Genomic DNA, 25,440 nt, shown 5'->3' with positions numbered 1-25,440 from the left:
CCAAGTCTCTGATTAACACCTTTGTAGGGATGGTTTTTCACCTATTACTAAATTAAACTTGCTTCATTGGAAAGGCAGCAAGATGCATCCTCATTTCAATGTCTACTGAAATAATACAGGTTGACACCAGGAAACATTAACGCCACTGCATCCTTGCTGCTTTCTCATGTGGAAGTCTGTTTTATGTGAAAACAAGGTGATATCTAATTAGCACACAGGTAAGGAATTAAGAAAATCTTTTTTTAAGGGTGAAGATGTTTCTCACAAAATCGTTGCCCCAATGCATCATTGAAATTCAAGCTGGAAAGATGATTTTAATATATCACTTGTACATTTTGTATTGCTCTTCAGGTGACAATGTAGTTTGTTTTTGTCAATTACCATTTTAATAATAGGGTAAAGAAAATTAAGTGGATTTTTGAAAGAAAACAATACTGTCAATATACTATTAAAACAAATTAAAATGGTAAAAGTTATTGTACTTTAAGTAAAAATAAAAGAGCCAAAATATCAATCCCAGTTTTGGATTACTTTAATTAACAAACAAAAAAATGCATATAGCAGAGGATAGTTTCAATCTGCCTACCTCTGGGTTATGGGCCCAGCATGCTTCCATTGCTGTACTCTGCTGCACATGTAAGTGCAAGAGATCCTGAAGCACTCACTCATCATGGGAAAGTACCAATGTGTTTATTCGTTGGTTGATTGAAGAAACATCTTACAAAAACTCTCCAGATTATTGATTTTTTAATGTTTTTCTAGGAAACGTTCTAGATGTATGCTTATTAGCATTTGTCAGTATGCACTTTTTGCAAAGTGTCTCTGTGGCGCAATCGGTTAGTGTGTTCGGCTATTAACCAAAAGGTTGGTGGTTCAATCCCACCCAGGGACGTAATTAAACTTGTGATCAGATTTTGGTGATATTTAAGTAGACAAGTCAAAATTTCAAACCCCCTCTTATGGTGTAGGGTACATGGCCTTCTCTGATGTAATCAGAGTTAGATTTGATTCAGTGATTTTATAAAAAACAGCTAGGAAGCACAATTTAGCAGTGGGTTGCAGAGAAAAAAAATATGCTGGCAGAAAAATCCAATCGAGTGATTAAACAGCTCTTCATTTTCTGGCTTTATTTTTATGCTAACAAATTTGTTCTCTGAAAAGTGTCCACAAAGCCAAGTCTGATTAACACCTTTGTAAGGATGGTTTTTCACCTATTACTAAATTAAACTTGCCTCATTGGAAAGGCAGCAAGATGCATCCTCATTTCAATGTCTACTGAAATAATACAAGTTGACACCAGGAAACATTAACGCCACTGCTTCCTTGCTGCTTTCTCATGTGGAAGTCTGTTTAATGTGAAAACAAGGTGATATCTAATTAGCACACAGGTAAGGAATTAAGAAAATCTTTATTTAAGGGTGAAGATGTTTCTCACAAATTTGTTGACCCAATGCATCATTGAAATTCAAGCTGGAAAGATGATTTTAATATATCACTTGTACATTTTGTATTGCTCTTCTGGTGACAATGTAGTTTGTTTTTGTCAATTACCATTTTAATAATAGGGTAAAGAAAATGAAGTGGATTTTTGAAAGAAAACAATACTGTCAATATACTATTAAAACAAATTAAAATGGTAAAAGTTATTGTACTTTAAGTAAAAATAAAAGAGACAAAATATCAATCCCAGTTTTGGATTACTTTAATTAACAAAAAAAAATGCATATAGCAGAGGATAGTTTCAATCTGCCTACCTCTGGGTTATGGGCCCAGCATGCTTCCATTGCAGTACTCTGCTGCACATGTAAGTGCAAGAGATCCTGAAGCATTCACTCATCATGGGAAACTACCAATGTGTTTCTTCGTTGGTTGATGGAAGAAACATCTTACAAAAACTCTCCAGATTATTGACTTTTTAAAGTTTTTCTAGGAAACGTTTTAGATGAATGCTTATTAGCCTTTGTCAGTATGGACTTTTGCAAAGTGTCTCTGTGGCGCAATCAGTTAGTATGTACGGCTATTAACCAAAAGGTTGGTGGTTCAATCCCACCCAGGGACCTAATTGACCTTGTTATCAGATTTTGGTGATCTTTAAGTAGACAAGTCAAAATTTCAAACCCCCTGTTATGGTGTAGGGTACCTGGCCTTCTCTGATGTAATCAGAGTTAGATTTGATTCAGTGATTTTATAAAAAAACAGCCAGGAAGCACAATTTAGCAGTGGGTTGCAGAGAAAAAAAATATGCTGGCAGAAAAATCCAATCGAGTGATTAAACAGCTCTTCATTTTCTGGCTTTATTTTTATGCTAACAAATTTGTTCTCTGAAAAGTGTCCACAAAGCCAAGTCTCTGATTAACACCTTTGTAAGGATGGTTTTTCACCTATTACTAAATTAAACTTGCTTCATTGGAAAGGCAGCAAGATGCATCCTCATTTCAATGTCTACTGAAATAATACAAGTTGACATCAGGAAACATTAACGCCACTGCTTCCTTGCTGCTTTCTCATGTGGAAGTCTGTTTAATGTGAAAACAAGGTGATATCTAATTAGCACACAGGTAAGGAATTAAGAAAATCTTTATTTAAGGGTGAAGATGTTTCTCACAAATTTGTTGACCCAATGCATCATTGAAATTCAAGCTGGAAAGATGATTTTAATATATCACTTGTACATTTTGTATTGCTCTTCTGGTGACAATGTAGTTTGTTTTTGTCAATTACCATTTTAATAATAGGGTAAAGAAAATGAAGTGGATTTTTGAAAGAAAACAATACTGTCAATATACTATTAAAACAAATTAAAATGGTAAAAGTTATTGTACTTTAAGTAAAAATAAAAGAGACAAAATATCAATCCCAGTTTTGGATTACTTTAATTAACAAAAAAAAATGCATATAGCAGAGGATAGTTTCAATCTGCCTACCTCTGGGTTATGGGCCCAGCGTGCTTCCATTGCAGTACTCTGCTGCACATGTAAGTGCAAGAGATCCTGAAGCATTCACTCATCATGGGAAACTACCAATGTGTTTCTTCGTTGGTTGATGGAAGAAACATCTTACAAAAACTCTCCAGATTATTGACTTTTTAAAGTTTTTCTAGGAAACGTTTTAGATGAATGCTTATTAGCCTTTGTCAGTATGGACTTTTGCAAAGTGTCTCTGTGGCGCAATCAGTTAGTATGTACGGCTATTAACCAAAAGGTTGGTGGTTCAATCCCACCCAGGGACCTAATTGACCTTGTTATCAGATTTTGGTGATCTTTAAGTAGACAAGTCAAAATTTCAAACCCCCTGTTATGGTGTAGGGTACCTGGCCTTCTCTGATGTAATCAGAGTTAGATTTGATTCAGTGATTTTATAAAAAAACAGCCAGGAAGCACAATTTAGCAGTGGGTTGCAGAGAAAAAAAATATGCTGGCAGAAAAATCCAATCGAGTGATTAAACAGCTCTTCATTTTCTGGCTTTATTTTTATGCTAACAAATTTGTTCTCTGAAAAGTGTCCACAAAGCCAAGTCTCTGATTAACACCTTTGTAAGGATGGTTTTTCACCTATTACTAAATTAAACTTGCTTCATTGGAAAGGCAGCAAGATGCATCCTCATTTCAATGTCTACTGAAATAATACAAGTTGACACCAGGAAACATTAACGCCACTGCTTCCTTGCTGCTTTCTCATGTGGAAGTCTGTTTAATGTGAAAACAAGGTGATATCTAATTAGCACACAGGTAAGGAATTAAGAAAATCTTTATTTAAGGGTGAAGATGTTTCTCACAAATTTGTTGACCCAATGCATCATTGAAATTCAAGCTGGAAAGATGATTTTAATATATCACTTGTACATTTTGTATTGCTCTTCTGGTGACAATGTAGTTTGTTTTTGTCAATTACCATTTTAATAATAGGGTAAAGAAAATGAAGTGGATTTTTGAAAGAAAACAATACTGTCAATATACTATTAAAACAAATTAAAATGGTAAAAGTTATTGTACTTTAAGTAAAAATAAAAGAGACAAAATATCAATCCCAGTTTTGGATTACTTTAATTAACAAAAAAAAATGCATATAGCAGAGGATAGTTTCAATCTGCCTACCTCTGGGTTATGGGCCCAGCATGCTTCCATTGCAGTACTCTGCTGCACATGTAAGTGCAAGAGATCCTGAAGCACTCACTCATCATGGGAAACTACCAATGTGTTTCTTCGTTGGCTGATGGAAGAAACATCTTACAAAAACTCTCCAGATTATTGACTTTTTAAAGTTTTTCTAGGAAACGTTTTAGATGAATGCTTATTAGCCTTTGTCAGTATGGACTTTTGCAAAGTGTCTCTGTGGCGCAATCGGTTAGTATGTACGGCTATTAACCAAAAGGTTGGTGGTTCAATCCCACCCAGGGACCTAATTGACCTTGTTATCAGATTTTGGTGATCTTTAAGTAGACAAGTCAAAATTTCAAACCCCCTGTTATGGTGTAGGGTACCTGGCCTTCTCTGATGTAATCAGATTTGATTCAGTGATTTTATAAAAACAGCTAGGAAGCACAATTTAGCAGTGGGTTGCAGAGAAAAAAAATATGCTGGCAGAAAAATCCAATTGAGTGATTAAACAGCTCTTTATTTTCTGGCTTTATTTTTATGCTAACAAATTTGTTCTCTGAAAAGTGTCCACAAAGCCAAGTCTGATTAACACCTTTGTAAGGATGGTTTTTCACCTATTACTAAATTAAACTTGCCTCATTGGAAAGGCAGCAAGATGCATCCTCATTTCAATGTCTACTGAAATAATACAGGTTGACACCAGGAAACATTAACGCCACTGCATCCTTGCTGCTTTCTCATGTGGAAGTCTGTTTAATGTGAAAACAAGGTGATATCTAATTAGCACACAGGTAAGGAATTAAGAAAATCTTTTTTTAAGGGTGAAGATGTTTCTCACAAAATCGTTGCCCCAATGCATCATTGAAATTCAAGCTGGAAAGATGATTTTAATATATCACTTGTACATTTTGTATTGCTCTTCTGGTGACAATGTAGTTTGTTTTTGTCAATTACCATTTTAATAATAGGGTAAAGAAAATTAAGTGGATTTTTGAAAGAAAACAATACTGTCAATATACTATTAAAACAAATTAAAATGGTAAAAGTTATTGTACTTTAAGTAAAAATAAAAGAGCCAAAATATCAATCCCAGTTTTGGATTACTTTAATTAACAAACAAAAAAATGCATATAGCAGAGGATAGTTTCAATCTGCCTACCTCTGGGTTATGGGCCCAGCATGCTTCCATTGCTGTACTCTGCTGCACATGTAAGTGCAAGAGATCCTGAAGCACTCACTCATCATGGGAAAGTACCAATGTGTTTATTCGTTGGTTGATGGAAGAAACATCTTACAAAAACTCTCCAGATTATTGACTTTTTAATGTTTTTCTAGGAAACGTTCTAGATGTATGCTTATTAGCCTTTGTCAGTATGCACTTTTTGCAAAGTGTCTCTGTGGCGCAATCGGTTAGTGTGTTTGGCTATTAACCAAAAGGTTGGTGGTTCAATCCCACCCAGGGACGTAATTAAACTTGTGATCAGATTTTGGTGATATTTAAGTAGACAAGTCAAAATTTCAAACCCCCTCTTATGGTGTAGGGTACATGGCCTTCTCTGATGTAATCAGAGTTAGATTTGATTCAGTGATTTTATAAAAAACAGCTAGGAAGCACAATTTAGCAGTGGGTTGCAGAGAAAAAAAATATGCTGGCAGAAAAATCCAATCGAGTGATTAAACAGCTCTTTATTTTCTGGCTTTATTTTTATGCTAACAAATTTGTTCTCTGAAAAGTGTCCACAAAGCCAAGTCTCATATTAACACCTTTGTAAGGATGGTTTTTCACCTATTACTAAATTAAACTTGCTTCATTGGAAAGGCAGCAAGATGCATCCTCATTTCAATGTCTACTGAAATAATACAGGTTGACACCAGGAAACATTAACGCCACTGCTTCCTTGCTGCTTTCTCATGTGGAAGTCTGTTTAATGTGAAAACAAGGTGATATCTAATTAGCACACAGGTAAGGAATTAAGAAAATCTTTATTTAAGGGTGAAGATGTTTCTCACAAATTTGTTGACCCAATGCATCATTGAAATTCAAGCTGGAAAGATGATTTTAATATATCACTTGTCCATTTTGTATTGCTCTTCTGGTGACAATGTAGTTTGTTTTTGTCAATTACCATTTTAATAATAGGGTAAAGAAAATGAAGTGGATTTTTGAAAGAAAACAATACTGTCAATATACTATTAAAACAAATTAAAATGGTAAAAGTTATTGTACTTTAAGTAAAAATAAAAGAGACAAAATATCAATCCCAGTTTTGGATTACTTTAATTAACAAAAAAAAATGCATATAGCAGAGGATAGTTTCAATCTGCCTACCTCTGGGTTATGGGCCCAGCATGCTTCCATTGCTGTACTCTGCTGCACATGTAAGTGCAAGAGATCCTGAAGCACTCACTCATCATGGGAAAGTACCAATGTGTTTATTCGTTGGTTGATGGAAGAAACATCTTACAAAAACTCTCCAGATTATTGATTTTTTAATGTTTTTCTAGGAAACGTTCTAGATGTATGCTTATTAGCCTTTGTCAGTATGCACTTTTTGCAAAGTGTCTCTGTGGCGCAATCGGTTAGTGTGTTCGGCTATTAACCAAAAGGTTGGTGGTTCAATCCCACCCAGGGACGTAATTAAACTTGTGATCAGATTTTGGTGATATTTAAGTAGACAAGTCAAAATTTCAAACCCCCTCTTATGGTGTAGGGTACATGGCCTTCTCTGATGTAATCAGAGTTAGATTTGATTCAGTGATTTTATAAAAAAACAGCCAGGAAGCACAATTTAGCAGTGGGTTGCAGAGAAAAAAAATATGCTGGCAGAAAAATCCAATCGAGTGATTAAACAGCTCTTCATTTTCTGGCTTTATTTTTATGCTAACAAATTTGTTCTCTGAAAAGTGTCCACAAAGCCAAGTCTCTGATTAACACCTTTGTAAGGATGGTTTTTCACCTATTACTAAATTAAACTTGCCTCATTGGAAAGGCAGCAAGATGCATCCTCATTTCAATGTCTACTGAAATAATACAGGTTGACACCTGGAAACATTAACGCCACTGCATCCTTGCTGCTTTCTCATGTGGAAGTCTGTTTAATGTGAAAACAAGGTGATATCTAATTAGCACACAGGTAAGGAATTAAGAAAATCTTTTTTTAAGGGTGAAGATGTTTCTCACAAAATCGTTGCCCCAATGCATCATTGAAATTCAAGCTGGAAAGATGATTTTAATATATCACTTGTACATTTTGTATTGCTCTTCTGGTGACAATGTAGTTTGTTTTTGTCAATTACCATTTTAATAATAGGGTAAAGAAAATTAAGTGGATTTTTGAAAGAAAACAATACTGTCAATATACTATTAAAACAAATTAAAATGGTAAAAGTTATTGTACTTTAAGTAAAAATAAAAGAGCCAAAATATCAATCCCAGTTTTGGATTACTTTAATTAACAAACAAAAAAATGCATATAGCAGAGGATAGTTTCAATCTGCCTACCTCTGGGTTATGGGCCCAGCATGCTTCCATTGCTGTACTCTGCTGCACATGTAAGTGCAAGAGATCCTGAAGCACTCACTCATCATGGGAAAGTACCAATGTGTTTATTCGTTGGTTGATGGAAGAAACATCTTACAAAAACTCTCCAGATTATTGACTTTTTAATGTTTTTCTAGGAAACGTTCTAGATGTATGCTTATTAGCCTTTGTCAGTATGCACTTTTTGCAAAGTGTCTCTGTGGCGCAATCGGTTAGTGTGTTTGGCTATTAACCAAAAGGTTGGTGGTTCAATCCCACCCAGGGACGTAATTAAACTTGTGATCAGATTTTGGTGATATTTAAGTAGACAAGTCAAAATTTCAAACCCCCTCTTATGGTGTAGGGTACATGGCCTTCTCTGATGTAATCAGAGTTAGATTTGATTCAGTGATTTTATAAAAAACAGCTAGGAAGCACAATTTAGCAGTGGGTTGCAGAGAAAAAAAATATGCTGGCAGAAAAATCCAATCGAGTGATTAAACAGCTCTTTATTTTCTGGCTTTATTTTTATGCTAACAAATTTGTTCTCTGAAAAGTGTCCACAAAGCCAAGTCTCATATTAACACCTTTGTAAGGATGGTTTTTCACCTATTACTAAATTAAACTTGCTTCATTGGAAAGGCAGCAAGATGCATCCTCATTTCAATGTCTACTGAAATAATACAGGTTGACACCAGGAAACATTAACGCCACTGCTTCCTTGCTGCTTTCTCATGTGGAAGTCTGTTTAATGTGAAAACAAGGTGATATCTAATTAGCACACAGGTAAGGAATTAAGAAAATCTTTATTTAAGGGTGAAGATGTTTCTCACAAATTTGTTGACCCAATGCATCATTGAAATTCAAGCTGGAAAGATGATTTTAATATATCACTTGTCCATTTTGTATTGCTCTTCTGGTGACAATGTAGTTTGTTTTTGTCAATTACCATTTTAATAATAGGGTAAAGAAAATGAAGTGGATTTTTGAAAGAAAACAATACTGTCAATATGCTATTAAAACAAATTAAAATGGTAAAAGTTATTGTACTTTAAGTAAAAATAAAAGAGACAAAATATCAATCCCAGTTTTGGATTACTTTAATTAACAAAAAAAAATGCATATAGCAGAGGATAGTTTCAATCTGCCTACCTCTGGGTTATGGGCCCAGCATGCTTCCATTGCTGTACTCTGCTGCACATGTAAGTGCAAGAGATCCTGAAGCACTCACTCATCATGGGAAAGTACCAATGTGTTTATTCGTTGGTTGATGGAAGAAACATCTTACAAAAACTCTCCAGATTATTGATTTTTTAATGTTTTTCTAGGAAACGTTCTAGATGTATGCTTATTAGCCTTTGTCAGTATGCACTTTTTGCAAAGTGTCTCTGTGGCGCAATCGGTTAGTGTGTTCGGCTATTAACCAAAAGGTTGGTGGTTCAATCCCACCCAGGGACGTAATTAAACTTGTGATCAGATTTTGGTGATATTTAAGTAGACAAGTCAAAATTTCAAACCCCCTCTTATGGTGTAGGGTACATGGCCTTCTCTGATGTAATCAGAGTTAGATTTGATTCAGTGATTTTATAAAAAAACAGCCAGGAAGCACAATTTAGCAGTGGGTTGCAGAGAAAAAAAATATGCTGGCAGAAAAATCCAATCGAGTGATTAAACAGCTCTTCATTTTCTGGCTTTATTTTTATGCTAACAAATTTGTTCTCTGAAAAGTGTCCACAAAGCCAAGTCTCTGATTAACACCTTTGTAAGGATGGTTTTTCACCTATTACTAAATTAAACTTGCTTCATTGGAAAGGCAGCAAGATGCATCCTCATTTCAATGTCTACTGAAATAATACAAGTTGACACCAGGAAACATTAACGCCACTGCTTCCTTGCTGCTTTCTCATGTGGAAGTCTGTTTAATGTGAAAACAAGGTGATATCTAATTAGCACACAGGTAAGGAATTAAGAAAATCTTTATTTAAGGGTGAAGATGTTTCTCACAAATTTGTTGACCCAATGCATCATTGAAATTCAAGCTGGAAAGATGATTTTAATATATCACTTGTACATTTTGTATTGCTCTTCTGGTGACAATGTAGTTTGTTTTTGTCAATTACCATTTTAATAATAGGGTAAAGAAAATGAAGTGGATTTTTGAAAGAAAACAATACTGTCAATATACTATTAAAACAAATTAAAATGGTAAAAGTTATTGTACTTTAAGTAAAAATAAAAGAGACAAAATATCAATCCCAGTTTTGGATTACTTTAATTAACAAAAAAAAATGCATATAGCAGAGGATAGTTTCAATCTGCCTACCTCTGGGTTATGGGCCCAGCATGCTTCCATTGCAGTACTCTGCTGCACATGTAAGTGCAAGAGATCCTGAAGCACTCACTCATCATGGGAAACTACCAATGTGTTTCTTCGTTGGCTGATGGAAGAAACATCTTACAAAAACTCTCCAGATTATTGACTTTTTAAAGTTTTTCTAGGAAACGTTTTAGATGAATGCTTATTAGCCTTTGTCAGTATGGACTTTTGCAAAGTGTCTCTGTGGCGCAATCGGTTAGTATGTACGGCTATTAACCAAAAGGTTGGTGGTTCAATCCCACCCAGGGACCTAATTGACCTTGTTATCAGATTTTGGTGATCTTTAAGTAGACAAGTCAAAATTTCAAACCCCCTGTTATGGTGTAGGGTACCTGGCCTTCTCTGATGTAATCAGATTTGATTCAGTGATTTTATAAAAACAGCTAGGAAGCACAATTTAGCAGTGGGTTGCAAAGAAAAAAAATAAGCTGGCAGAAAAATCCAATTGAGTGATTAAACAGCTCTTTATTTTCTGGCTTTATTTTTATGCTAACAAATTTGTTCTCTGAAAAGTGTCCACAAAGCCAAGTCTCTGATTAACACCTTTGTAGGGATGGTTTTTCACCTATTACTAAATTAAACTTGCTTCATTGGAAAGGCAGCAAGATGCATCCTCATTTCAATGTCTACTGAAATAATACAGGTTGACACCAGGAAACATTAACGCCACTGCATCCTTGCTGCTTTCTCATGTGGAAGTCTGTTTAATGTGAAAACAAGGTGATATCTAATTAGCACACAGGTAAGGAATTAAGAAAATCTTTTTTTAAGGGTGAAGATGTTTCTCACAAAATCGTTGCCCCAATGCATCATTGAAATTCAAGCTGGAAAGATGATTTTAATATATCACTTGTACATTTTGTATTGCTCTTCTGGTGACAATGTAGTTTGTTTTTGTCAATTACCATTTTAATAATAGGGTAAAGAAAATTAAGTGGATTTTTGAAAGAAAACAATACTGTCAATATACTATTAAAACAAATTAAAATGGTAAAAGTTATTGTACTTTAAGTAAAAATAAAAGAGCCAAAATATCAATCCCAGTTTTGGATTACTTTAATTAACAAACAAAAAAATGCATATAGCAGAGGATAGTTTCAATCTGCCTACCTCTGGGTTATGGGCCCAGCATGCTTCCATTGCTGTACTCTGCTGCACATGTAAGTGCAAGAGATCCTGAAGCACTCACTCATCATGGGAAAGTACCAATGTGTTTATTCGTTGGTTGATGGAAGAAACATCTTACAAAAACTCTCCAGATTATTGATTTTTTAATGTTTTTCTAGGAAACGTTCTAGATGTATGCTTATTAGCCTTTGTCAGTATGCACTTTTTGCAAAGTGTCTCTGTGGCGCAATCGGTTAGTGTGTTTGGCTATTAACCAAAAGGTTGGTGGTTCAATCCCACCCAGGGACGTAATTAAACTTGTGATCAGATTTTGGTGATATTTAAGTAGACAAGTCAAAATTTCAAACCCCCTCTTATGGTGTAGGGTACATGGCCTTCTCTGATGTAATCAGAGTTAGATTTGATTCAGTGATTTTATAAAAAACAGCTAGGAAGCACAATTTAGCAGTGGGTTGCAGAGAAAAAAAATATGCTGGCAGAAAAATCCAATCGAGTGATTAAACAGCTCTTTATTTTCTGGCTATATTTTTATGCTAACAAATTTGTTCTCTGAAAAGTGTCCACAAAGCCAAGTCTCTGATTAACACCTTTGTAAGGATGGTTTTTCACCTATTACTAAATTAAACTTGCTTCATTGGAAAGGCAGCAAGATGCATCCTCATTTCAATGTCTACTGAAATAATACAGGTTGACACCAGGAAACATTAACGCCACTGCATCCTTGCTGCTTTCTCATGTGGAAGTCTGTTTAATGTGAAAACAAGGTGATATCTAATTAGCACACAGGTAAGGAATTAAGAAAATCTTTATTTAAGGGTGAAGATGTTTCTCACAAAATTGTTGCCCCAATGCATCATTGAAATTCAAGCTGGAAAGATGATTTTAATATATCACTTGTACATTTTGTATTGCTCTTCTGGTGACAATGTAGTTTTTTTTGTCAATTACCATTTTAATAACAGGGTAAAGAAAATTAAGTGGATTTTTGAAAGAAAACTATACTGTCAATATACTATTAAAACAAATTAAAATGGTAAAAGTTATTGTACTTTAAGTAAAAATAAAAGAGCAAAAATATCAATCCCAGTTTTGATTACTTAAATTAACAAAAAAAATGCATATAGCAAAGGATAGTTTCAATCTGCCTACCTCTGGGTTATGGGTCCAGCATGCTTCCATTGCAGTACTCTGCTGCACATGTAAGTGCAAGAGATCCTGAAGCACTCACTCATCATGGGAAAGTACCAATGTGTTTCTTCGTTGGTTGATGGAAGAAACATCTTACAAAAACTCTCCAGATTATTGACTTTTTAAAGTTTTTCTAGGAAACGTTTTAGATGAATGCTTATTAGCCTTTGTCAGTACGGACTTTTGCAAAGTGTCTCTGTGGCGCAATCAGTTTGTATGTACGGCTATTAACCAAAAGGTTGGTGGTTCAATCCCACCCAGGGACCTAATTGACCTTGTTATCAGATTTTGGTGATCTTTAAGTAGACAAGTCAAAATTTCAAACCCCCTGTTATGGTGTAGGGTACCTGGCCTTCTCTGATGTAATCAGATTTGATTCAGTGATTTTATAAAAACAGCTAGGAAGCACAATTTAGCAGTGGGTTGCAGAGAAAAAAAATATGCTGGCAGAAAAATCCAATTGAGTGATTAAACAGCTCTTTATTTTCTGGCTATATTTTTATGCTAACAAATTTGTTCTCTGAAAAGTGTCCACAAAGCCAAGTCTCTGATTAACACCTTTGTAGGGATGGTTTTTCACCTATTACTAAATTAAACTTGCTTCATTGGAAAGGCAGCAAGATGCATCCTCATTTCAATGTCTACTGAAATAATACAGGTTGACACCAGGAAACATTAACGCCACTGCATCCTTGCTGCTTTCTCATGTGGAAGTCTGTTTAATGTGAAAACAAGGTGATATCTAATTAGCACACAGGTAAGGAATTAAGAAAATCTTTTTTTAAGGGTGAAGATGTTTCTCACAAAATCGTTGCCCCAATGCATCATTGAAATTCAAGCTGGAAAGATGATTTTAATATATCACTTGTACATTTTGTATTGCTCTTCAGGTGACAATGTAGTTTGTTTTTGTCAATTACCATTTTAATAATAGGGTAAAGAAAATTAAGTGGATTTTTGAAAGAAAACAATACTGTCAATATACTATTAAAACAAATTAAAATGGTAAAAGTTATTGTACTTTAAGTAAAAATAAAAGAGCCAAAATATCAATCCCAGTTTTGGATTACTTTAATTAACAAACAAAAAAATGCATATAGCAGAGGATAGTTTCAATCTGCCTACCTCTGGGTTATGGGCCCAGCATGCTTCCATTGCTGTACTCTGCTGCACATGTAAGTGCAAGAGATCCTGAAGCACTCACTCATCATGGGAAAGTACCAATGTGTTTATTCGTTGGTTGATTGAAGAAACATCTTACAAAAACTCTCCAGATTATTGATTTTTTAATGTTTTTCTAGGAAACGTTCTAGATGTATGCTTATTAGCATTTGTCAGTATGCACTTTTTGCAAAGTGTCTCTGTGGCGCAATCGGTTAGTGTGTTCGGCTATTAACCAAAAGGTTGGTGGTTCAATCCCACCCAGGGACGTAATTAAACTTGTGATCAGATTTTGGTGATATTTAAGTAGACAAGTCAAAATTTCAAACCCCCTCTTATGGTGTAGGGTACATGGCCTTCTCTGATGTAATCAGAGTTAAATTTGATTCAGTGATTTTATAAAAAACAGCTAGGAAGCACAATTTAGCAGTGGGTTGCAGAGAAAAAAAATATGCTGGCAGAAAAATCCAATCGAGTGATTAAACAGCTCTTCATTTTCTGGCTTTATTTTTATGCTAACAAATTTGTTCTCTGAAAAGTGTCCACAAAGCCAAGTCTGATTAACACCTTTGTAAGGATGGTTTTTCACCTATTACTAAATTAAACTTGCCTCATTGGAAAGGCAGCAAGATGCATCCTCATTTCAATGTCTACTGAAATAATACAAGTTGACACCAGGAATCATTAACGCCACTGCTTCCTTGCTGCTTTCTCATGTGGAAGTCTGTTTAATGTGAAAACAAGGTGATATCTAATTAGCACACAGGTAAGGAATTAAGAAAATCTTTATTTAAGGGTGAAGATGTTTCTCACAAATTTGTTGACCCAATGCATCATTGAAATTCAAGCTGGAAAGATGATTTTAATATATCACTTGTACATTTTGTATTGCTCTTCTGGTGACAATGTAGTTTGTTTTTGTCAATTACCATTTTAATAATAGGGTAAAGAAAATGAAGTGGATTTTTGAAAGAAAACAATACTGTCAATATACTATTAAAACAAATTAAAATGGTAAAAGTTATTGTACTTTAAGTAAAATTAAAAGAGACAAAATATCAATCCCAGTTTTGGATTACTTTAATTAACAAAAAAAAATGCATATAGCAGAGGATAGTTTCAATCTGCCTACCTCTGGGTTATGGGCCCAGCATGCTTCCATTGCAGTACTCTGCTGCACATGTAAGTGCAAGAGATCCTGAAGCATTCACTCATCATGGGAAACTACCAATGTGTTTCTTCGTTGGTTGATGGAAGAAACATCTTACAAAAACTCTCCAGATTATTGACTTTTTAAAGTTTTTCTAGGAAACGTTTTAGATGAATGCTTATTAGCCTTTGTCAGTATGGACTTTTGCAAAGTGTCTCTGTGGCGCAATCAGTTAGTATGTACGGCTATTAACCAAAAGGTTGGTGGTTCAATCCCACCCAGGGACCTAATTGACCTTGTTATCAGATTTTGGTGATCTTTAAGTAGACAAGTCAAAATTTCAAACCCCCTGTTATGGTGTAGGGTACCTGGCCTTCTCTGATGTAATCAGAGTTAGATTTGATTCAGTGATTTTATAAAAACAGCTAGGAAGCACAATTTAGCAGTGGGTTGCAGAGAAAACAAATATGCTGGCAGAAAAATCCAATTGAGTGATTAAACAGCTCTTTATTTTCTGGCTTTATTTTTATGCTAACAAATTTGTTCTCTGAAAAGTGTCCACAAAGCCAAGTCTCTGATTAACACCTTTGTAAGGATGGTTTTTCACCTATTACTAAATTAAACTTGCTTCATTGGAAAGGCAGCAAGATGCATCCTCATTTCAATGTCTACTGAAATAATACAGGTTGACACCAGGAAACATTAACGCCACTGCATCCTTGCTGCTTTCTCATGTGGAAGTCTGTTTAATGTGAAAACAAGGTGATATCTAATTAACACACAGGTAAGGAATTAAGAAAATCTTTATTTAAGGGTGAAGATGTTTCTCACAAAATCGTTGCCCCAATGCATCATTGAAATTCAAGCTGGAAAGATGATTTTAATATATCACTTGTACATTTTGTATTGCTCTTCTGGTGACAATGTAGTTTGTTTTTGTCAATTACCATTTTAATAATAGGGTAAAGAAAATTAAGTGGATTTTTGAAAGAAAACAATACTGTCAATATACTATTAAAACAAATTAAAATGGTAAAAGTTATTGTACTTTAAGTAAAAATAAAAGAGCCAAAATATCAATCCCAGTTTTGGATTACTTTAATTAACAAACAAAAAAATGCATATAGCAGAGGATAGTTTCAATCTGCCTACCTCTGGGTTATGGGCCCAGCATGCTTCCATTGCAGTACTCTGCTGCACATGTAAGTGCAAGAGATCCTGAAGCACTCACTCATCATGGGAAAGTACCAATGTGTTTCTTCGTTGGTTGATAGAAGAAACATCTTACAAAAACTCTCCAGATTATTGACTTTTTAAAGTTTTTCTAGGAAACGTTTTAGATGAATGCTTATTAGCCTTTGTCAGTATGTACTTTTGCAAAGTGTCTCTGTGGCGCAATCAGTTAGTGTGTACAGCTATTAACCAAAAGGTTGGTGGTTCAATCCCACCCAGGGACGTAATTGACCTTGTTATCAGATTTTGGTGATCTTTAAGTAGACAAGTCAAATTTCATACCCCCTGTTATGGTGTAGGGTACCTGGCCTTCTCTGATGTAATCAGAGTTAGATTTGATTCAGTGATTTTATAAAAACATCTAGGAAGCACAATTTAGCAGTGGGTTGCAGAGAAAAAGAAATATGCTGGCAAAAAAATCAAATTGCGTGATTAAACAGCTCTTAATTTTCTTGCTTTATTTTTATGCTAACAAATTTGTTCTCTGAAAAGTGTCCACAAAGCCAAGTCTCTGATTAACACCTTTGTAGGGATGGTTTTTCACCTATTACTAAATTAAACTTGCTTCATTGGAAAGGCAGCAAGATGCATCCTCATTTCAATGTCTACTGAAATAATACAGGTTGACACCAGGAAACATTAACGCCACTGCATCCTTGCTGCTTTCTCATGTGGAAGTCTGTTTAATGTGAAAACAAGGTGATATCTAATTAGCACACAGGTAAGGAATTAAGAAAATCTTTATTTAAGGGTGAAGATGTTTCTCACAAAATTGTTGCCCCAATGCATCATTGAAATTCAAGCTGGAAAGATGATTTTAATATATCACTTGTACATTTTGTATTGCTCTTCTGGTGACAATGTAGTTTTTTTTGTCAATTACCATTTTAATAACAGGGTAAAGAAAATTAAGTGGATTTTTGAAAGAAAACTATACTGTCAATATACTATTAAAACAAATTAAAATGGTAAAAGTTATTGTACTTTAAGTAAAAATAAAAGAGCAAAAATATCAATCCCAGTTTTGATTACTTAAATTAACAAAAAAAATGCATATAGCAAAGGATAGTTTCAATCTGCCTACCTCTGGGTTATGGGTCCAGCATGCTTCCATTGCAGTACTCTGCTGCACATGTAAGTGCAAGAGATCCTGAAGCACTCACTCATCATGGGAAAGTACCAATGTGTTTATTCGTTGGTTGATGGAAGAAACATCTTACAAAAACTCTCCAGATTATTGATTTTTTAATGTTTTTCTAGGAAACGTTCTAGATGTATGCTTATTAGCCTTTGTCAGTATGCACTTTTTGCAAAGTGTCTCTGTGGCGCAATCGGTTAGTGTGTTCGGCTATTAACCAAAAGGTTGGTGGTTCAATCCCACCCAGGGACGTAATTAAACTTGTGATCATATTTTGGTGATATTTAAGTAGACAAGTCAAAATTTCAAACCCCCTCTTATGGTGTAGGGTACATGGCCTTCTCTGATGTAATCAGAGTTAGATTTGATTCAGTGATTTTATAAAAAAACAGCTAGGAAGCACAATTTAGCAGTGGGTTGCAGAGAAAAAAAATATGCTGGCAGAAAAATCCAATCGAGTGATTAAACAGCTCTTCATTTTCTGGCTTTATTTTTATGCTAACAAATTTGTTCTCTGAAAAGTGTCCACAAAGCCAAGTCTCTGATTAACACCTTTGTAAGGATGGTTTTTCACCTATTACTAAATTAAACTTGCTTCATTGGAAAGGCAGCAAGATGCATCCTCATTTCAATGTCTACTGAAATAATACAAGTTGACACCAGGAAACATTAACGCCACTGCTTCCTTGCTGCTTTCTCATGTGGAAGTCTGTTTAATGTGAAAACAAGGTGATATCTAATTAGCACACAGGTAAGGAATTAAGAAAATCTTTATTTAAGGGTGAAGATGTTTCTCACAAATTTGTTGACCCAATGCATCATTGAAATTCAAGCTGGAAAGATGATTTTAATATATCACTTGTACATTTTGTATTGCTCTTCTGGTGACAATGTAGTTTGTTTTTGTCAATTACCATTTTAATAATAGGGTAAAGACAATGAAGTGGATTTTTGAAAGAAAACAATACTGTCAATATACTATTAAAACAAATTAAAATGGTAAAAGTTATTGTACTTTAAGTAAAAGTAAAAGAGACAAAATATCAATCCCAGTTTTGGATTACTTTAATTAACAAAAAAAAATGCATATAGCAGAGGATAGTTTCAATCTGCCTACCTCTGGGTTATGGGCCCAGCATGCTTCCATTGCAGTACTCTGCTGCACATGTAAGTGCAAGAGATCCTGAAGCACTCACTCATCATGGGAAAGTACCAATGTGTTTCTTCGTTGGTTGATGGAAGAAACATCTTACAAAAACTCTCCAGATTATTGACTTTTTAAAGTTTTTCTAGGAAACGTTTTAGATGAATGCTTATTAGCCTTTGTCAGTACGGACTTTTGCAAAGTGTCTCTGTGGCGCAATCAGTTAGTATGTGCGGCTATTAACCAAAAGGTTGGTGGTTCAATTCCACCCAGGGACCTAATTGACCTTGTTATCAGATTTTGGTGATCTTTAAGTAGACAAGTCAAAATTTCAAACCCCCTGTTATGGTGTAGGGTACCTGGCCTTCTCTGATGTAATCAGATTTGATTCAGTGATTTTATAAAAACAGCTAGGAAGCACAATTTAGCAGTGGGTTGCAGAGAAAAAAAATATGCTGGCAGAAAAATCCAATTGAGTGATTAAACAGCTCTTTATTTTCTGGCTTTATTTTTATGCTAACAAATTTGTTCTCTGAAAAGTGTCCACAAAGCCAAGTCTCTGATTAACACCTTTGTAGGGATGGTTTTTCACCTATTACTAAATTAAACTTGCTTCATTGGAAAGGCAGCAAGATGCATCCTCATTTCAATGTCTACTGAAATAATACAGGTTGACACCAGGAAACATTAACGCCACTGCATCCTTGCTGCTTTCTCATGTGGAAGTCTGTTTAATGTGAAAACAAGGTGATATCTAATTAGCACACAGGTAAGGAATTAAGAAAATCTTTATTTAAGGGTGAAGATGTTTCTCACAAAATCGTTGCCCCAATGCATCATTGAAATTCAAGCTGGAAAGATGATTTTAATATATCACTTGTACATTTTGTATTGCTCTTCTGGTGACAATGTAGTTTGTTTTTGTCAATTACCATTTTAATAATAGGGTAAAGAAAATTAAGTGGATTTTTGAAAGAAAACAATACTGTCAATATACTATTAAAACAAATTAAAATGGTAAAAGTTATTGTACTTTAAGTAAAAATAAAAGAGACAAAATATCAATCCCAGTTTTGGATTACTTTAATTAACAAACAAAAAAATGCATATAGCAGAGGATAGTTTCAATCTGCCTACCTCTGGGTTATGGGCCCAGCATGCTTCCATTGCAGTACTCTGCTGCACATGTAAGTGCAAGAGATCCTGAAGCACTCACTCATCATGGGAAAGTACCAATGTGTTTATTCGTTGGTTGATGGAAGAAACATCTTACAAAAACTCTCCAGATTATTGATTTTTTAATGTTTTTCTAGGAAACGTTCTAGATGTATGCTTATTAGCATTTGTCAGTATGCACTTTTTGCAAAGTGTCTCTGTGGCGCAATCGGTTAGTGTGTTCGGCTATTAACCAAAAGGTTGGTGGTTCAATCCCACCCAGGGACGTAATTAAACTTGTGATCAGATTTTGGTGATATTTAAGTAGACAAGTCAAAATTTCAAACCCCCTCTTATGGTGTAGGGTACATGGCCTTCTCTGATGTAATCAGAGTTAGATTTGATTCAGTGATTTTATAAAAAACAGCTAGGAAGCACAATTTAGCAGTGGGTTGCAGAGAAAAAAAATATGCTGGCAGAAAAATCCAATCGAGTGATTAAACAGCTCTTCATTATCTGGCTTTATTTTTATGCTAACAAATTTGTTCTCTGAAAAGTGTCCACAAAGCCAAGTCTGATTAACACCTTTGTAAGGATGGTTTTTCACCTATTACTAAATTAAACTTGCCTCATTGGAAAGGCAGCAAGATGCATCCTCATTTCAATGTCTACTGAAATAATACAGGTTGACACCAGGAAACATTAACGCCACTGCTTCCTTGCTGCTTTCTCATGTGGAAGTCTGTTTAATGTGAAAACAAGGTGATATCTAATTAGCACACAGGTAAGGAATTAAGAAAATCTTTATTTAAGGGTGAAGATGTTTCTCACAAATTTGTTGACCCAATGCATCATTGAAATTCAAGCTGGAAAGATGATTTTAATATATCACTTGTACATTTTGTATTGCTCTTCTGGTGACAATGTAGTTTGTTTTTGTCAATTACCATTTTAATAATAGGGTAAAGAAAATGAAGTGGATTTTTGAAAGAAAACAATACTGTCAATATACTATTAAAACAAATTAAAATGGTAAAAGTTATTGTACTTTAAGTAAAAATAAAAGAGACAAAATATCAATCCCAGTTTTGGATTACTTTAATTAACAAAAAAAAATGCATATAGCAGAGGATAGTTTCAATCTGCCTACCTCTGGGTTATGGGCCCAGCATGCTTCCATTGCAGTACTCTGCTGCACATGTAAGTGCAAGAGATCCTGAAGCATTCACTCATCATGGGAAACTACCAATGTGTTTCTTCGTTGGTTGATGGAAGAAACATCTTACAAAAACTCTCCAGATTATTGACTTTTTAAAGTTTTTCTAGGAAACGTTTTAGATGAATGCTTATTAGCCTTTGTCAGTATGGACTTTTGCAAAGTGTCTCTGTGGCGCAATCAGTTAGTATGTACGGCTATTAACCAAAAGGTTGGTGGTTCAATCCCACCCAGGGACCTAATTGACCTTGTTATCAGATTTTGGTGATCTTTAAGTAGTCAAGTCAAAATTTCAAACCCCCTGTTATGGTGTAGGGTACCTGGCCTTCTCTGATGTAATCAGAGTTAGATTTGATTCAGTGATTTTATAAAAACAGCTAGGAAGCACAATTTAGCAGTGGGTTGCAGAGAAAACAAATATGCTGGCAGAAAAATCCAATTGAGTGATTAAACAGCTCTTTATTTTCTGGCTTTAGTTTTTATGCTAACAAATTTGTTCTCTGAAAAGTGTCCACAAAGCCAAGTCTCTGATTAACACCTTTGTAAGGATGGTTTTTCACCTATTACTAAATTAAACTTGCTTCATTGGAAAGGCAGCAAGATGCATCCTCATTTCAATGTCTACTGAAATAATACAGGTTGACACCAGGAAACATTAACGCCACTGCATCCTTGCTGCTTTCTCATGTGGAAGTCTGTTTAATGTGAAAACAAGGTGATATCTAATTAACACACAGGTAAGGAATTAAGAAAATCTTTATTTAAGGGTGAAGATGTTTCTCACAAAATCGTTGCCCCAATGCATCATTGAAATTCAAGCTGGAAAGATGATTTTAATATATCACTTGTACATTTTGTATTGCTCTTCTGGTGACAATGTAGTTTGTTTTTGTCAATTACCATTTTAATAATAGGGTAAAGAAAATTAAGTGGATTTTTGAAAGAAAACAATACTGTCAATATACTATTAAAACAAATTAAAATGGTAAAAGTTATTGTACTTTAAGTAAAAATAAAAGAGCCAAAATATCAATCCCAGTTTTGGATTACTTTAATTAACAAACAAAAAAATGCATATAGCAGAGGATAGTTTCAATCTGCCTACCTCTGGGTTATGGGCCCAGCATGCTTCCATTGCAGTACTCTGCTGCACATGTAAGTGCAAGAGATCCTGAAGCACTCACTCATCATGGGAAAGTACCAATGTGTTTCTTCGTTGGTTGATAGAAGAAACATCTTACAAAAACTCTCCAGATTATTGACTTTTTAAAGTTTTTCTAGGAAACGTTTTAGATGAATGCTTATTAGCCTTTGTCAGTATGTACTTTTGCAAAGTGTCTCTGTGGCGCAATCAGTTAGTGTGAACGGCTATTAACCAAAAGGTTGGTGGTTCAATCCCACCCAGGGACGTAATTGACCTTGTTATCAGATTTTGGTGATCTTTAAGTAGACAAGTCAAATTTCATACCCCCTGTTATGGTGTAGGGTACCTGGCCTTCTCTGATGTAATCAGAGTTAGATTTGATTCAGTGATTTTATAAAAACATCTAGGAAGCACAATTTAGCAGTGGGTTGCAGAGAAAAAGAAATATGCTGGCAAAAAAATCAAATTGCGTGATTAAACAGCTCTTAAATTTCTTGCTTTATTTTTATGCTAACAAATTTGTTCTCTGAAAAGTGTCCACAAAGCCAAGTCTCTGATTAACACCTTTGTAGGGATGGTTTTTCACCTATTACTAAATTAAACTTGCTTCATTGGAAAGGCAGCAAGATGCATCCTCATTTCAATGTCTACTGAAATAATACAGGTTGACACCAGGAAACATTAACGCCACTGCATCCTTGCTGCTTTCTCATGTGGAAGTCTGTTTAATGTGAAAACAAGGTGATATCTAATTAGCACACAGGTAAGGAATTAAGAAAATCTTTATTTAAGGGTGAAGATGTTTCTCACAAAATTGTTGCCCCAATGCATCATTGAAATTCAAGCTGGAAAGATGATTTTAATATATCACTTGTACATTTTGTATTGCTCTTCTGGTGACAATGTAGTTTTTTTTGTCAATTACCATTTTAATAACAGGGTAAAGAAAATTAAGTGGATTTTTGAAAGAAAACTATACTGTCAATATACTATTAAAACAAATTAAAATGGTAAAAGTTATTGTACTTTAAGTAAAAATAAAAGAGCAAAAATATCAATCCCAGTTTTGATTACTTAAATTAACAAAAAAAATGCATATAGCAAAGGATAGTTTCAATCTGCCTACCTCTGGGTTATGGGTCCAGCATGCTTCCATTGCAGTACTCTGCTGCACATGTAAGTGCAAGAGATCCTGAAGCACTCACTCATCATGGGAAAGTACCAATGTGTTTATTCGTTGGTTGATGGAAGAAACATCTTACAAAAACTCTCCAGATTATTGATTTTTTTATGTTTTTCTAGGAAACGTTCTAGATGTATGCTTATTAGCCTTTGTCAGTATGCACTTTTTGCAAAGTGTCTCTGTGGCGCAATCGGTTAGTGTGTTCGGCTATTAACCAAAAGGTTGGTGGTTCAATCCCACCCAGGGACGTAATTAAACTTGTGATCAGATTTTGGTGATATTTAAGTAGACAAGTCAAAATTTCAAACCCCCTCTTATGGTGTAGGGTACATGGCCTTCTCTGATGTAATCAGAGTTAGATTTGATTCAGTGATTTTATAAAAAAACAGCCAGGAAGCACAATTTAGCAGTGGGTTGCAGAGAAAAAAAATATGCTGGCAGAAAAATCCAATCGAGTGATTAAACAGCTCTTCATTTTCTGGCTTTATTTTTATGCTAACAAATTTGTTCTCTGAAAAGTGTCCACAAAGCCAAGTCTCTGATTAACACCTTTGTAAGGATGGTTTTTCACCTATTACTAAATTAAACTTGCTTCATTGGAAAGGCAGCAAGATGCATCCTCATTTCAATGTCTACTGAAATAATACAAGTTGACACCAGGAAACATTAACGCCACTGCTTCCTTGCTGCTTTCTCATGTGGAAGTCTGTTTAATGTGAAAACAAGGTGATATCTAATTAGCACACAGGTAAGGAATTAAGAAAATCTTTATTTAAGGGTGAAGATGTTTCTCACAAATTTGTTGACCCAATGCATCATTGAAATTCAAGCTGGAAAGATGATTTTAATATATCACTTGTACATTTTGTATTGCTCTTCTGGTGACAATGTAGTTTGTTTTTGTCAATTACCATTTTAATAATAGGGTAAAGAAAATGAAGTGGATTTTTGAAAGAAAACAATACTGTCAATATACTATTAAAACAAATTAAAATGGTAAAAGTTATTGTACTTTAAGTAAAAATAAAAGAGACAAAATATCAATCCCAGTTTTGGATTACTTTAATTAACAAAAAAAAATGCATATAGCAGAGGATAGTTTCAATCTGCCTACCTCTGGGTTATGGGCCCAGCATGCTTCCATTGCAGTACTCTGCTGCACATGAAAGTGCAAGAGATCCTGAAGCACTCACTCATCATGGGAAACTACCAATGTGTTTCTTCGTTGGTTGATGGAAGAAACATCTTACAAAAACTCTCCAGATTATTGACTTTTTAAAGTTTTTCTAGGAAACGTTTTAGATGAATGCTTATTAGCCTTTGTCAGTATGGACTTTTGCAAAGTGTCTCTGTGGCGCAATCAGTTAGTATGTACGGCTATTAACCAAAAGGTTGGTGGTTCAATCCCACCCAGGGACCTAATTGACCTTGTTATCAGATTTTGGTGATCTTTAAGTAGACAAGTCAAAATTTCAAACCCCCTGTTATGGTGTAGGGTACCTGGCCTTCTCTGATGTAATCAGATTTGATTCAGTGATTTTATAAAAACAGCTAGGAAGCACAATTTAGCAGTGGGTTGCAGAGAAAAAAAATATGCTGGCAGAAAAATCCAATTGAGTGATTAAACAGCTCTTTATTTTCTGGCTTTATTTTTATGCTAACAAATTTGTTCTCTGAAAAGTGTCCACAAAGCCAAGTCTGATTAACACCTTTGTAAGGATGGTTTTTCACCTATTACTAAATTAAACTTGCTTCATTGGAAAGGCAGCAAGATGCATCCTCATTTCAATGTCTACTGAAATAATACAAGTTGACACCAGGAAACATTAACGCCACTGCTTCCTTGCTGCTTTCTCATGTGGAAGTCTGTTTAATGTGAAAACAAGGTGATATCTAATTAGCACACAGGTAAGGAATTAAGAAAATCTTTATTTAAGGGTGAAGATGTTTCTCACAAAATCGTTGCAACAATGCATCATTGAAATTCAAGCTGGAAAGATGATTTTAATATATCACTTGTACATTTTGTATTGCTCTTCTGGTGACAATGTAGTTTGTTTTTGTCAATTACCATTTTAATAATAGGGTAAAGAAAATTAAGTGGATTTTTGAAAGAAAACAATACTGTCAATATACTATTAAAACAAATTAAAATGGTAAAAGTTATTGTACTTTAAGTAAAAATAAAAGAGCCAAAATATCAATCCCAGTTTTGGATTACTTTAATTAACAAACAAAAAAATGTATATAGCAGAGGATAGTTTCAATCTGCCTACCTCTGGGTTATGGGCCCAGCATGCTTCCATTGCTGTACTCTGCTGCACATGTAAGTGCAAGAGATCCTGAAGCACTCACTCATCATGGGAAAGTACCAATGTGTTTATTCGTTGGTTGATGGAAGAAACATCTTACAAAAACTCTCCAGATTATTGATTTTTTAATGTTTTTCTAGGAAACGTTCTAGATGTATGCTTATTAGCCTTTGTCAGTATGCACTTTTTGCAAAGTGTCTCTGTGGCGCAATCGGTTAGTGTGTTCGGCTATTAACCAAAAGGTTGGTGGTTCAATCCCACCCAGGGACGTAATTAAACTTGTGATCATATTTT

The 25,440-nt window shown here is 34.7% G+C and overlaps 3 non-coding genes across 3 annotated transcripts; all 3 read left to right on the top strand.

Moving 5' to 3' along the window:
* Positions 1 to 5,488: 5,488 nt before the first annotated feature.
* On the top strand, positions 5,489 to 5,562 carry TRNAN-AUU (transfer RNA asparagine (anticodon AUU)). The gene has a single exon. It is a non-coding gene; the product is annotated as a tRNA-Asn (tRNA).
* A 2,269-nt stretch (positions 5,563 to 7,831) lies between these two features.
* On the top strand, positions 7,832 to 7,905 carry TRNAN-AUU (transfer RNA asparagine (anticodon AUU)). Its single transcript has one exon. It is a non-coding gene; the product is annotated as a tRNA-Asn (tRNA).
* A 3,431-nt stretch (positions 7,906 to 11,336) lies between these two features.
* TRNAN-AUU (transfer RNA asparagine (anticodon AUU)) lies at positions 11,337 to 11,410 on the top strand. Its single transcript has one exon. It is a non-coding gene; the product is annotated as a tRNA-Asn (tRNA).
* Positions 11,411 to 25,440: the final 14,030 nt, after the last annotated feature.

The sequence above is a fragment of the Pseudophryne corroboree genome, unplaced genomic scaffold (assembly GCF_028390025.1).
Source record: "Pseudophryne corroboree isolate aPseCor3 unplaced genomic scaffold, aPseCor3.hap2 scaffold_345, whole genome shotgun sequence".
Taxonomy (NCBI): domain Eukaryota; kingdom Metazoa; phylum Chordata; class Amphibia; order Anura; family Myobatrachidae; genus Pseudophryne; species Pseudophryne corroboree.
Note: the sequence above shows the minus strand (reverse complement) of the source record. Positions and strands in the feature narration are given on the sequence as shown.